We start from the raw sequence: 14,948 nt of genomic DNA, 5'->3' as shown, positions 1-14,948 counted from the left end.
AGCCTGGGTGACAGAGTAATATGCTATCTCAGAAAAAATTAAAGAGCATTTTTCTGGTATCTAAAGACTGGCAGGTGGGAGAGGAAAGGGCCTTTTGAAAACCAACACTAGAAGCCGGGCTCGGTGGCTCAGCCTGTAATCCCACGCCTTGGGAGGCTGAGGTGAGTGGATTGCCTGAGCCCGTGAGTTCGAGACCCGCCTGGGCAACTTGGTGAGACCTCATCTCTACAATAAATCAAAAAATTAGCTGGGTGTGGTAGTGCATGCCTGTAATTCCAGCTACTTGGAAGGCTGAGGCGGAAAGATCGCCAGAGCCCACCAGGTCAAGGCTGCGGTGGCCAGGAGCGGCCACTGCACTCCAGTCTGGGCAACAAAGTGAGGCTCCAACTCAAAAAAAGAAAAGCAACACTAGGACTGGGCATGGTGGCTCATGCCTATAATCCCAGCACTTTGGCCAAGGTGAGAGGAATGCCTGAGCCCACGGGTTTAAGACCAGCCTAAGCTGGGCTCGGTGGCTCAGCCTGTAATCCCACGCTTTGGGAGGCTGAGGTGAGTGGATTGCCTGAGCCTGCGGGTTTGCGACGCGCCTGGGCAACTTGGCGAGACCTCATCTCTACAATAAATCAAAAAATTAGCCGGGAGTGGTAGTGCATGCCTGTAGTTCCAACTACTGGAAGGCTGAAGCAGAAGGATCGCCAGAGCCCAGCAGGTCGAGGTTGCAGTGGCCGGGAGCAGCCACTGCACTCCAGTCTGGGTGACAGAGTGAGACTCCAACTCAAAAAAAAAAGACCAGCCTGGACAACTTGGTGAGACCTCATCTCTACAATAAATCAAAAAATTAGCTGGGTGTGGTGGTACGTGTCTGTAGTTCCAGCTACTTGGAAGGTTGAGGTGGAAGGATCGCCTGAGCTCAGCAGGTCAAGGCTGTGGTAGTTGTGAGTGTGCCACTGCACTCCATCCTGAGTGACAGAGTGAGACTTCAACACACACACACACACACAAGAGATAATCAACACTAACATTTATTGCACATCTACTCTATGCGAGGTACTGTGTTAAATAAATACTCTATGGGCATTATATGATTTTACAAGTCTAGCCATTTTATTTGAAAAATCTAAAATCATGGTGTTGCAGTGTTGAAAACAAAACAAAACAAAATACCTGGGTAGTGTAAAATACAACAAACAAAAACACCCATAATGTCCTGGCCCCTGGGATAGATAAAAGCTTTACTTTTTTTTTTTTTAAGATTAAACACCCACATTTATTGTTCTGATAGTTCCCCACCACACTGAGGGTTTCCAAGGACAATTGCCATCAGACCTGCTGCAAAAACACATTTTTCTCTGCTTAGCTTCACAGTCAACTCCTCAAGCATAAGACTGAAATAGTATTAGTTTTTAGAAGCTCTTGGTGTAGAGAGAACACATCAATATGGAGAACAGAGCCTTCTTGAATTCAAGAAAAACATTAACTAATTTATCAATTTTTCTCTGATATAATCTGCTAGAGCGCTCTGTTAAGAATCCTTTTCCATCCCTATCACATGTCTGGGTGAGAGAAGGGTGGCAAGGTGCCAGTACTCTAGCAGGCAATTCTGATGCTCTGGGCTCTGCTCCCTTTCTGCTAGTAGTAGGCAGTGTCTTTTTTGGCAGCTGCAGCAGCTTGATGGGGTGGGGAAGAAGGGGCCATCCACTAATCACCTCTTCTTGAAGCTGTATTTTTTGCGTTCATAGAAGAGGTCTGTCTTAGAGTTCCCCAAATTGACAATCTTTGGGCAGCCATCTCTATCCTTCTCCTGGATGGTGCACTCTTTATAGTAATAGGCATTGGAGACTCCCGGGCCTCCACAGATCACACAGCGCCCCTGGTAAGAGCCATAATTATACTCATCACATATGTGCACCAGGGTACAGGGATACACATAGAGTCAACAGATCACACATTTGCTGTCACATTTTTCACACACTCTTTCGATGGCAACATCAGCCTGCTTGTGGCAAAAAATCAAATCTGGGTGATGTTTAGCCATAACTCCCCAAGCCCCGTATTTTTTTTTTAAGTTGGAGTCTCACTCTGTCGCCCAGGCTGGCGTGCAGTGGCACACTCACGGCCACCGCAGCCACGACCTGTTGGGTTTAGGCGATCCTTCCACCTTAGCCTTCCAAGTAGCTGGGACTACAGGTGTGCAACACCACGCCTGGCTATTTTTTGATTTATTGTAGAGATGAAGTCTCGCCAAGTTGCCCAGGCTGATCTCAAACCCGTGGGCTCAGGCTATCCTCTTACCTCGGCCTCCCAAAGTGCTGGGATTATAGGAGTGAGCCACCGTGTCCGGTCAATATGTTTTTAATTAGAAAACAACCTTTCTAGATGAATCTGGGAGTACCATTTTTATCTCTGATGCAGTAAAAATAGCCACCACATTTTGCAGTTGAGGTAACAGAGTTAGAGAAGTCAAACCATTTACCCCAAATCACATAAGTACTATGTAACAGGTTTAAATCTAGATCTGCCTGACTCCAGAATCCGTCATTTAAAAAAATTTTTTTTAACTATAGAGGTGGGGTCTTGCTATGTTGCCCACACTAGTCTCAAACTCCTGGGCTCAAGCAATCCTCCCCCTTCTTGGTCTTCCCAGAATACATCATTGAATCATGATGCAATACAAAGAAATTAAGACTGGAGGCGGCCTAGAACTGCCTTATTTTGAGCTGACATGGCTCAGTGGAAGGAGCTCCTTCCTAACAAGGGAATATTCAGTACCTGAGTCAGAAATGGGAAGAGTAAAAAATGGGCAGGCAGCTGGAGGGGAGAAAGAGGGAAGGATAGATGTAAACATCTATTTAAATGAAAGAAAATAAACCAAATATGGAAAAATCCTCAATGAATCCAGGAAGCACTGGGGGTACTTGGGGACGAGGACATTTCAAGGACTGAAAACACTGGTACACAGGCCATTAAAAAGATTCTTCCCAAATGCCAAAATTAGTAAAATGCAAAAAAGAATTCTAGCATTTTATGGCATTCCAGAGTCTTATCTCTGTTCTTTTAGAAGGTCAAAGCTTGTCAGAAATTAGCAAAAGACTAAACCCACAGTACCTCTGTGATGCAGGCTAGAGATGGGCAGAGACAGCACTTGTTTGCTTTTTGGCACAGGCCCAGGAAACACTCAGTGGGTGGGCTTTAAGGGAACTTCCAGAACTTTCCAACTGCTTAACTTGCAAAGCAGTTCAGGTAGCAGTTAGGGTGGTTCCTACTCTTTGGGAAAATTCCCCCAAAAAGAGTAATAAGGAGGTACAGAAAGCCTTAGATACAGAGGCTTGACAGAGTTGGCTTGTAATTGGCTACTAGTTTATCATTGAAAAGTCTCATTTCTTTTTCCAAGGTGGTAATAGGGGTATGCTTCTTACTCAGTAGTTTAAGAGCCTAAGAATGCCTGCTTTGGAGTTAGGCAAGAGGTAACCATAGTCAGCAAACAAGAAATAGCCAACAGGAACTCAAACAGCCATAATTAGAGATAATTGTCTATTTTGGAATTTGGGATATAAGTGGGACCCATTTCTGGAAGGAAGAGGCTAGAATGGCTGAGGTCAGATTTCCACAGCAAGAGATAACCTGGTTTTCTTTATTGTTTAGCAGGTCTGATGGGAGTCTTCAGGAACCACCCATATTGTTTGTCTGACCCAGTTCATGTGTAACTCTTCTGAAACACATAAATTACTACTGTAGAGTCTGCAGACATGATAGGGAAAAGTGGTGTTTGACTGAAGGAGAGCTGGGGGCTCTCCTGAGGCTCTTGGTCAGCGGATCTGTGGAAGGCTTTGAGGTGAACACCTGACAACAGCTTACTGAGTGTTAAGCTCTTTTCTGACCTTGTTCCTCAGTATCATTGCTGCTGTCACAAATCACCTCCATTAGTAAGGCTGAGGTACTTTGGAAAAATTTCAACCCAACACAACTTTTCCTCAATCCAGAAAGAAACTTCACGATCAGGGATTTTACTAGAAGTGTGTCTGCTCGTGCTAGAGGGGATGGAAAGACAAGACCGTATCAAACAAGCCCTCTCCAGGTTGCCAATTTACAGCAAGGACTCAGTTTTTTCTGCTCAGTGCCTAAGGAAAGAGGAAAGGTGAATTCTTATAGCCCTATTAAAGAGTTTGCCCCAGGCCAGCACTACATCCTAATTTTTAACTCTCAGCTTGGTACTAAGGACTCTGTGCCAAGCTGTATTCTCTAAGATGCTGTTCAGTAATGACTAAGACTAATGGAGACTTGGTCTTCATTTTTCTTTGGTAGGTTCAAATTTTAAGCAAAAATATAGACCTTGGGAAATTACCCTGAAACTGTAATGCTTCAGTGGTGAGGAGGCTATCAGAAAAAACAAAGAGGTCTACAGTAAGATTTCTGCTTGGCCAGGCACACCACACTATACCATGTTGTGGCATGCCACATGAAGAAGCAGCCCTAATTGGGGAAGGAAAGTGTCTCTAAATTCTTGTTCTGGCTTCAGTTAGGATTTCTTCACTTCATTCCAGGGAGGTAGGGGAACTCAAATAATCTAATGTCTGATATATCTCAGTCACTGTACAAAACACCTTACATTCATTTTATAACAATCCTTTCAGCAGACTTGCAGCGATGGTGGTATTTATTCTAATTTTTACAGAGGAAATAGAGGCTCTCAGAGGTTAAGCAATGTGCCCAGGCCTACACAGTGGTAAGTAACTCTCCATTGTGTTACTGGTTCCTGCCTCAGCTGTTGACTAGACTGCATTTGGCAAAGAGCCATGAAACTTCTCAGTAACTCTGAGGACAGGCAGGTTCTTTTCTTCTCTGGGGATTAGTTGGCAGGTTTTCTAAGCCCATTCAACCCTGGGAAGAAAAGACTATGGAAGTGGAGATACATGGAGTTTTTCTAGGCATGTGACTAAGGTCTCCTTTAGGCCAACTCACCACTTCAGCCCAAAGATTATGGTTGTGCCACCCATATCTCTCCAGTTATTGGGGAACCTCGTAAGGTTAGCTCAAGAGGCCCTTGTCTAAGTGTACCTCTAGATAAAGAACCATGTATTATTTTTAATGAACTAGTTCAAGTATAGAAAAAATAGAGAATAATGTAATGAACACCTATGTACCCACCAAACAGCTTAAAAAACAGACAATTCGGCCAGGCTCGGTGGCTCAGTCTGTAATCCCAGCACTTTGGGAGGCTGAGGCAAGTGAATTGCCTGAGCCTGTGGATTCGAGACCAGCCTGGGCAACTTGGCGAGATCTTGTCTCTACAATAAATCAAAAAAATTATGCCGGGCTCGGTGGCTCAGACTGTAATCCCACGCCTTTGGGAGGCTGAGGTGAGTGAATTGCCTGAGCCCGCGGGTTCAAGACCCGCCTGGGCAACTTGGTGAGACCTCATCTCTATAATAAATCAAAAACTAGCCGGGTGTGGTAGCGCGTGCCTGTAGTTCCAGCTACTTGGAAAGCTGAGGCGGAAGGATTGCCGGAGCCCAGCAGGTTGAGGCTGCAATGGCCGGGAGTGGTCACTGCACTCCAGTCTGGGTGACAGAGTGAGACTCTAACTCAAAAAAAAAAAAAAAAATTAGCTGGGCGTGGTAGCACATGTCTGTAGTTCTGGCTACTTGGAAGGCTGACGTGGAAGGATCGCTGGAGCCCAGCAGGTCAATGCTGGGGTGGCTGTGAGTGTGCCACTGTACTCCAGCCTGGGTGATGGAGTGAGAGACTCTGACTCAAAACAACAACAACAACAAATTCAGTCTGTTCTGCACCTTTCTTTGATCACATTTCCTTCCTTCCCCCAGCAGGGATAACCATTATTTGACTGTCGTGTTTATTGTTCCTAAGTATTTTTACTACATACATTAGACATATAATACTGTTTTGTATGTTTTAAAATTTTATATAAATGCTATCATTTTCTATGTATCCTTCTGTAACTTGCTTTTCCCCCTTCAACATCATATTTGTGACAATTATCGAGGTTAATTCATATAATGAGATATAATACTTGAAGAAATAGCTCACCTTTTCCTTGTTTCTGGTCACTCCTGCTCTTGGGTCCTCTAGATTAAAATGTTCTGGCTGGGCATGGTGGCTCACGCCTGTAATTCCAGCACTTTGGGAGGCAGAGGTGAGAGGATTGTCTAGAGTTCTGGGGTTTGAGACCAGTCTGGGCAACTTGGTGATACCTTGTCTCTACAATAAATAAAAAAATTAACTGGGTGTGGTGGCACATGCCTGCAGTTCCAGTTACTTAGAAGGCTGTGGTAGAAGGATTGCTGAGCCCAGAAGATTGAGACTGCAGTAGCCATGATCGTGTGACTGCACTCCAGCCTGGGTGGACAGTCGAGTGAGACTCTGACTAAAAATAAAAAATAAAATAAAATAAAACGTTGTGGCTTTAGTGAGCAGGCTGAAAATTTCTTCGTTCTATGTGCCTTTCTTCGCTATATGAAGGTTTAGTAGTGAGAAATGTCTCTCTCCTAAGATATCTAAATACTTATATTCCCTAAGCAGAGACTAAGAAAAAGCGGAGTTAGAGGAAATCAAAGCAAAGACAAAACGACCTTAAGGAATGAAGTTGCAGAATTCTTCATTTAGGAAGATGGGTTTAGTGCAAATAGTTCAAAGGTAGGCAATGAACCAAAAGTCATTAGGAGCCCCATAAGTCTATGGGATCTTTCTAAAGTTTCAGTTTGGTGTTGTTAAGATTATGACTGAAGAAACAATGACAGAATTCTTTTAACAATTGTTACTTAATTTATTTATGTATTTAGAGTCAGAGTCTCACTCTGTCACCCAGGCTGGAGTGCAGTAGCATGCTCACTGCCACTGCAGCCTCAACATGCTGGGCTCAGGTGATCCTTCCACCTCAGCCTTCCAAGTAGCTGGAACTACAGGCACGTATCTCTGTGCCTGGCTAATTTTTTGATTTATTTGTAGGGACAAAGTCTCGCCAAGTTACCTAGGCTGGTCTTGTAGTCATGGGCTCAGGGAATCCTCTCACCTCGGCCTCCCAAAGTGCTGGGATTATAGGCGTGAGCCATTGTGCCTAGCCAATTATGTTATTTTTTGCAACTCTACTTACCTCGTTAGACTTATGTTTAAGAGGATTCACTTTTATACCTTAAACTCTTTTGTTAGTAGTTAATTTAATTAATTAATTATTTTGAGTTGGAGTCTCACTCTGTCACCGAGGCTGGAGTGCAGTGGCATGCTCATGGCCACCACAGCCTCGACCTGCTGGGCTCAGGTGATCCTTCTGCTTCAGCCTTCCAAGTAGCTGGAACTACAGATATGCGCTACCACGCCCGGCTAATATTTTGATTTATTGTAGAGATGAGGTCTTGCCAAATTGCTCAGGCTGGTCTCGAACCCGTGAGCTCAGGCAATCCTCTTACTCTGGCCTCCCAAAGTGCTGGGATTATAGGCGTGAGCCACTGTGCTCAAACTATTTTATTTTATTTTTTGAGTCGAAGTCTCACTCTGTTGCCCAGGTTGGAGTGCAGTGACACGTTCACGGCTACTGCAGCCTCGACCTGCTAGGCTCAGGTAATCCTACCTCAGCCTTCTAAGTAGTTGGGACTACAGGCATGCACCACCATGCCTGGCTAAATTTTTGGTTTATTATAGAGATGAGGGGTCACCAAGTTGCCCAGACTGGTCTTGAACCTCTGAGCTCAGGTAATCCTCTCATTTTGGCCTCCCAAAGTGCTGGGATTATAGGAGTGAGCCACTGTGCCTGTCCTGTTAATAGTTATACAAGTGTTGTTTCTTTCTTGGCTATACTATGTCTTCAAGTAGAGTTTTCCAGAGGGTTCATGAGTGATACATGTCCTGAGTCCTGGAATGTTTCTGAAGTTTTTTTTATATCAACCATAACTTGACAGATTCTAAGATTTAGGTTACAACTGTCTCCCTTCTAAGTTCTCTAAATGTTACTCGACTATCTTTTGACCTTAAATGTTGCAGTGGAAAAGTCTGAGATTAGCCTGATTTTCTCCCTTCTATAAACCTTGATGGTTTTTATTTTTCAGTTCTGTATGCCTTAATATTTTGCAAAAAGGATGTTTTCCATTTTTCCTTTGGTTTACCCATGTTCTCATTTCTTATGCTAGTTGAATCTTGGCGTTCTCTTTGGATTTGATCTAAATTTCATTGTATCTGGAAATTATATCTGTAGTGTATGTATGGGTATGTGGCAGTTATCTAGGTTTTTTTTTTGGAGTAGGAGTCTCACTTTGTCGCCCAGGCTTGAGTGCAGTGGCATGCTCATAGCACTGCAGCCTCGACCTGCTGCGCTCAGGTGATCCTTCTGTCTCAGCCTTCCAAGTTGCTGGAAGTACAGGCACGCACCACAACACCGACTAATTTTTTGATTTATTGTAGAGATGAGGTTTTACCAAGTTGCCCAGGCTGGTCTTGTGGGCTCAGGCAATCCTCTCACCTTGGCCTTCCAAAGTCCTGGGATTATAGGTGTGAGACACCGTACCCAGCCTAGTTTTATTATAAAGTTTCCTTCTTTTCTCTGTTTTTTTTTCTTTTCTTTTTTTTTTGGGTAGGAGTCTCACTCTGTTGTCCAGGCTGGAGTACAGTGGCATGCCCACAGCCACCACAGCCCGACCTGCTGGGTTCAGGTGATCCTTCTGCCTCAGCCTTCCAAATAGCTGGAACTTCAGGCACAAGCTACCACACCTAGCTAATTTTTTGATTTATTGTATTGGTCTCACCAAGTTGCCCAGGCTGGTCTTAAAACCCTTGGCTCAGGCAATCCTCTTACCGGCCTCCCAAAGTGCTGGAATTATAGGTATGAGCCACTGCACCTGGTCTGGTTTCATTTTTATTTCATTTTGGTGATCTTTAAGGAGTGAAATACTCAGTCTATTATTATTATTATTATTATTATTACTTTTGAGTTGGATTCTCACTCTGTCACCTAGGCTGGAGTACAGTGGTATACTCATAGCCATAGCAGCCTCAATCTGCTAGGCTCAGGTGATCCTTCTGCCTCAGCCTTCCAAGTAGCTGGAACCATAGGTTTATGCTACCACGCCTGGCTACATTTTCTGATTTATTGTAGAGACGAGGTCTCACCAAGTTGCTCAGGCTAGACTCAAACCCCTGGGCTGAGGCAATTCTCTTGTTTCTTCCTCCTAAAGTGTTGGGATTACAGGTGTGAGCCACTGTGTCTGACCTCACTCTACTAATTTTTCTAGAAGTGATAAATACTCAACCAATTATAGTAAGGGAGTTAAATAAGAGATCTCCATTTTTCCTTCTTTTTTTTGTTGTCAGAGTCTCTGTTGCCCAGGTTGGAGTACAGTGGCATGCTCACCGTCATTGTAGTCTCGACCTGTGTTCAGGCAATCCTTCTGCCTCAGGCTTCTAAGGAGCTGGAACTATAGGTGTGTGCCATCACGCCTGGCTAACATTTTTTTTGGTTTATTGTAGAGACAAGATCTTGCCATGTTGCCTAGGCCGAACCCGTGGGCTCAGGCAATCCTCTTGCCTCCGCCTCCCAATGTGCTGGGATTACTATGCCTGGCTCTTTTCTTTTTTTTCTTGAGTAGGAGTCTTACTCTGCTACCTAGGCTGGAGTGCAGGGGCACTATCACAGTTCACCACAGCTTTGACCTCCTGGGTTTAGGCTATCCTTCCACTGTGTCTGGCTTCAATTTTCATTCAGTAAATAACTTATAAGGTATCTAATATATAGTTAAGTGTTGTATTCAGGAGATATAGGATACAAACACATGTGAGAAGGATTTCTATATTCAAGGAATTTATAGCATAGTTGAAGAGAAGAGGGAGATGCAGTAAGCACCACATTGATACAGGGCATAAATAAAGTGTTATGGGTGCACAAAGAGTACAGAGGTGGGGGAAGTAATTTATGGCTAGAACAATCTGGCTGGGTGTGGTGGCTCACATCTGTAATCCCAGCACTTTGTGGGGGGAGGATGGCTTGAGCCCAGGAGTTTGAGACCAGCCTAGGAATATAACAAAACTTCATCTTCTTTTGTGTTAAAATCTTTTTTTTGAGTTGGAGTCTCACTCTGTCGCCAGACTGGAGTGCAGTGGCTGCTCCCAGTCACTGCAGCCTTGACCTGCTGGGCTCTGGTGATCCTTCCACCTCAGCCTTCCAAGTATCTGAAACTACAGGCGTGTGCTACCACGCCCAGCTAATTTTTGATTTATTGTAGAGATGAGGTCTCGCCAAGTTGCCCAGGTGGGTCTCAAACCCGCAGGCTCAGGCAATTCACTCACCTCGGCCTCCCAAACTGCTGGGATTACAAACTGAGCCGATTACAAACTGAGCCACCGAGCCCGGCTTGTGTTAAAATCTTTTTTACTTTTTCTTGAGTTGGGGGGGTCTCACCCAGGCTGGAGTGCAGTGGCATGTTCATGGCTCACTGCAACCTTGACCTTCTGAGCTCAGGTGATCTTTCTGCCTCATTCCCCAAGTAGCTGGGACTACAGGCATGTGTCACCATGCTCAGATAATTTTTTAACTTTCTGTAGAGATGAGGTCTCGCTGTGTTGACTAGGCTGGTCTCGAACTCCTGCGCTCAAGCAATCCTCCTGCCTTGGCCTCCTGAAGTGCTAGGATTACAGGCATGAGCCACTACACCTGGCCTAAAATCTTTTTATAAAATAAAAAATAAAAAAATAAAGAAAAAAACACAATTCAAGAAGGCTGCATGGACTTTGAAAGATGGATAGAATTTCTACAGGTAAAGAACTCTCAAGAGAGGCAATTGAGACAGATGAATGTCAGGAATAGAGGGAAGTGGAAAAGTGAAGGACCCAGGAGGTGGGGCAATTGGTTGCGTGTAGCTGAATGGAACACTCAGAGTAACAATGAGAAACAGTAATAGTTCTCTGGCATTGAGGGCTATACTAGCTAACTGCAGAAAGCATGGAAAACCTAGGTGAAAACCTGGCTTTCCATCCTGCCTGCATGTTGACGGTATTACTTTAGACTGCTGCTTGGATCATTCGTCTTGGACTAGGGAGAAATACAGGAGATGCTGCTCAGGAACAGGGGACCACAGAACTGACACTCAAACCTTGACAATGAAGTGTTTATTATACTTTGGACTCCTGAGCATCAGCTGTCATATAAAGTGGCAGACAATAAGAAAGGAGCCTTCCGTGCATTGTCTCGCCTACACCTTCTCCGAGGTGGTCCTATTAGCATCTCTCAAGCCCTGAGGACTTTGGGCAAGTGTCCAAGCCACTGTCCAGAAAGCCTCAGCAGCCTACCACTGCTGGTAGAGACAAGCCCACCAAGAATATGCGAAACTCCCTTACGAACAAATTTATGCTCCTACTCTGCCACTCAGCCCAGATGTAATAGCAGCAGGGTAATCAAGACTCACTTGACTGCAATCTAATTACCTTTCCCAAAATTTACCAGAAGTAATTAAGACTAAATGACCCCAAAATAATGGGGGGAAAGTTCATATGGGATGAGGATGTCTGAGATTATCAGCAGGAGCTAACGTGCAGGACTAGGTAATCGCTAATGGCCTTCCTAGTCATTAGCCCCATGTGGACTGCCTATACCTTTACCTCAACCTTTTTATTTTAAAAAGCAGCAGCAGCAGCCTCTGAACTTTTTTTTGTTTCCCCAGCTAGAAATCTTATAAGGCCATTCAAGATTATGCCTCTTCAAAAGAGCAATTTACTCTGGGATATGCTAGGCCTTTTCTTTGTAGTTCTCTCACCCAGGTACACTGTAGTATCTCAAGGAGGTATGGTTTCCTCACTAAATCTCTTCATGTCAATTAGAATACAAACACTGAACTTCAATGTGGTGTTAGAGACCTGCTTCTGTGCCCACCCACAGGAGGGAAGGAGAGGTTGCTAATTGAACAAATGGGGAAAGTTACACCCCTGTCTTCCTTGGAAGGCAAGATGAGAGAGAGAACGGAAGCTACAAAGTCTCTTGCATTACTCTGGAACCAGACAATCAAATGGATGAAGGTAAGTGCAGTTCCGTTTTTTAAGTGAATGGTGATGTCTGTTAATCTTATGAAAGAGTCTGAAATTGGATATGAAGTAGTAGGGATACAATGAGAAAAAAATGCCTGGAACACTACAATTTATTCATCTAAAAAATGCAGGAGTGGAGCCGGTCAGTTTCCAAGCATCTCTTATCCTAACATTCTAGAATCAGTGCTGGAGCCAGATGATGAGAAATCACGAAGTTCCAGTTTTATTCTAAAGGTAATGGGGAGCCTTCAAAAGGTTTCTAATAGCAGGGATATGATTAGAGATACTCCTTAGAAAGACAATGTTGGCAATATGCCACCTTTGTGAAATGAGATAATGTAATAATAACAACATGAATAAATAAATAAAACTAGCAACTAATACTCTATGTGCCCAGCACTGTTCTAAGTGCTTTATGTTTACTAACTCATTTAGTACTCCCAATAAACATATGAGGGAATTCACTTTTACCCCATTTTATAATGAGAAAATCAGGCACAAGTGGCAAGGCCAATTCTCTAAGGGGCTAATAAGTGACAGCCCAGAATTTAGTTTGGCAGTCTGATTCCAAAGCACATGTTCTAATCCATATGAGCAATGATGGAAGGGTAGATTTGGAAGTCAAAGATGGAGACAGGAAAGCAAGTTAGAAAACAAGATGATTCAAGGAGACAAAGACTTTATCTCTGGGTATGACTTCTCTTAACCTCTAACCACAAACTGAATGATACCTCCACATACCTGGATGTCCCACAGGCACTTCTAACCTCTTGGGCCCTACACAGACCTCATCTCCCCACAAATCTGCCCCTCCTTCCTCATCTCCATGAGTACATCTACCTTGTTTCCCTAACTAGAAATCTGGGCTTCACCAGTTTTTTTTTTTTGAGTTGGAGTCTCACTCTGTCGCCCAGACTGGAGTGCAATGGCCACTCCCGGCCACCGCAACCTCGACCTGCTGGGCTCCTGCGATCCTTCTGCCTCAGCCTTCCAAGTAGCTGGAACTACAGGTGCGCGCTACCACGCTCGGCTAATTTTTGATTTATTGTAGAGATGAGGTCTCGCCAAGTTGCCAAGGCAGGTCTCGAACCCATGGGCTCAGGCAATCCACTCACCTTAGCCTCCCAAGGCGCGGGATTACAGGCTGAGCCACCGAGCCCGGCTTCACCTTTTACCCTATCAACTGTCCTCTCCCTTAGGAGTTTTTGAATTGGAGTCTCACTCTGTTGCCCGTGCTAGAGTGCAGTGGCACGCTCATGGCCATCGCAGCATCAACCTGCTAGGCTCAGGTGATTCTCTTCCATATATCCCTTCCTTCCTCATTTCTTGTCAGTCTCCTTAGAGTCCTTTTCTTATGTCTAAAATTGCTGATGTTCCCTAAGGTTTTGTTTTGGTTTCTTTTCTTTTCATGCCACACACTCTCCTCAGTGATCACATCTACTCCCAAGGACTGAGTTACTACCTCTATGCTGACTACTCCCAAAAGTGTACCTTGAGTACAAGTTTCTTTCTTGAGCTCCCAGCCATGTATACCAAGGCCTCCTGCACATCATGATGCACTCAACTTGTCTCAAATGGAATTCATAATTTCCTTACCTCCTACTCTGCAAATTTTGCTCCTTCTCCACTGATTTCTATGTTAGTGAACAGCACTCTAGAAACTATTGCTCAGGCAAGACATCTGGTAGCTTTTCTTAATTTCTTTCACTTCATACAGCTAGCAGTCACCATGTATTACAGTTCTTAAAAATTTTTTTATTTTTTGAGTTGGAGTCTCACTCTGTTGCCCAGGTTGGAGTGCATGCTCATGGTTACCGCAGCCTCGACCTGCAGGGCTCAGGTAATCCTTCTGCCTCACCCTTCCAAGTAGCTGGAACCATAGGCATGTGCCACTATGCCCGGTTGATTTTTAAAAATTTATTGTAGAGATGAGGTCTTGCCATGTTGCTCAGGCTGGTCTCAATATGTTTCATAGTTTTTTGTTTTTTGTTTTTGAGTTGGAGTCTCGCTCTGTCACTGACTGGAGTGCCGTGGCATGCTCCTGGCCACTGCAGCCTCGACCTGCTGGGCTCCAGGGATCCTTCCACCTCAGCCTTCCAAGTAGCCAGAACTACAGGTGCGTGCTACCATGCCTGGCTAATTTTTTTGATTTATTGTAGAGACACAGTCTCGCCAAGTTGCCCAGGTGGGTCTTGAACCTGCGGGCTCAGGCAATTCACTTGCCTGGGCTGTTTTATAGTTTTTAATCACCTTATTATCCCTCCTCTCCATCTCACTGCTACTTATTGTATTAGTTCAGGACCTTTTCTGTTTTCAGGAATTTTTCTTTCTTTCTTTCTTTCTTTCTTTTTTTTTTTTTTTGAGTTCGAGTCTCACTCCGTTGCCCAGGCTGGAGTGCAGGGGCACACTCACAGCCACCCCAGCGCTGACTTGCTGGGCTCCAGTGAACCTTCCGCCTCAGCCTTCCAAGTAGCCGAAGCTATAGACACATGCTACCGCACCCGGTTAATTTTTGATTTATTGTAGAGACGAGGTCTCGCCAAGTTGTCCAGGCTGGTCTCGAACCCATGGGCTCAGGCAATCCACTTGCCTTGGCCTCCCAAAGTGCTGGGATTACAGACTGAGCCACCAAGCCTGGCCTTCAGGATTATTTCAGTTGTATTCCTGTTTACCCTCTTCAGATCATTCTCCATACTACAGTGCAAATGATCTTCTTAAAATGCAAATTTAATTGCTATTCCTTTGCTTAAAACCCCTTTTTTTTCTGAGTCAGTCTCACTCTGTTGCCCAGGCTGGAGAGTAGTGGCATATTCACGGCCACCACAGCCTCAACCTGCTGGGCTCAGGTGAACTTCAGCCTTCCAAATAGCTGGAATCACAGATGAGCGCCACCACTCCCAGCTAATTTTTTTTTTTTTTTTTTTGAGTTG

General features: G+C 44.5%; 1 protein-coding gene and 1 pseudogene across 4 annotated transcripts in view; both read right to left on the bottom strand.

The window, feature by feature from the left end:
• Nucleotides 1-14,948, bottom strand: part of EIF2B3 (eukaryotic translation initiation factor 2B subunit gamma) — a 165,785-nt gene that overhangs the window by 11,501 nt on the left and 139,336 nt on the right. The gene's annotated exons all lie outside the window — the stretch shown is intronic.
• On the bottom strand, nt 1,703-2,035 carry LOC103270112 (annotated as a pseudogene).

Source organism: Carlito syrichta, unplaced genomic scaffold, assembly GCF_000164805.1.
Source record: "Carlito syrichta isolate Samal-C Ts95f unplaced genomic scaffold, Tarsius_syrichta-2.0.1 Scaffold309730, whole genome shotgun sequence".
Classification (NCBI taxonomy): Eukaryota; Metazoa; Chordata; class Mammalia; order Primates; family Tarsiidae; genus Carlito; species Carlito syrichta.
This window is presented reverse-complemented; position numbering and strand designations above follow the sequence as displayed.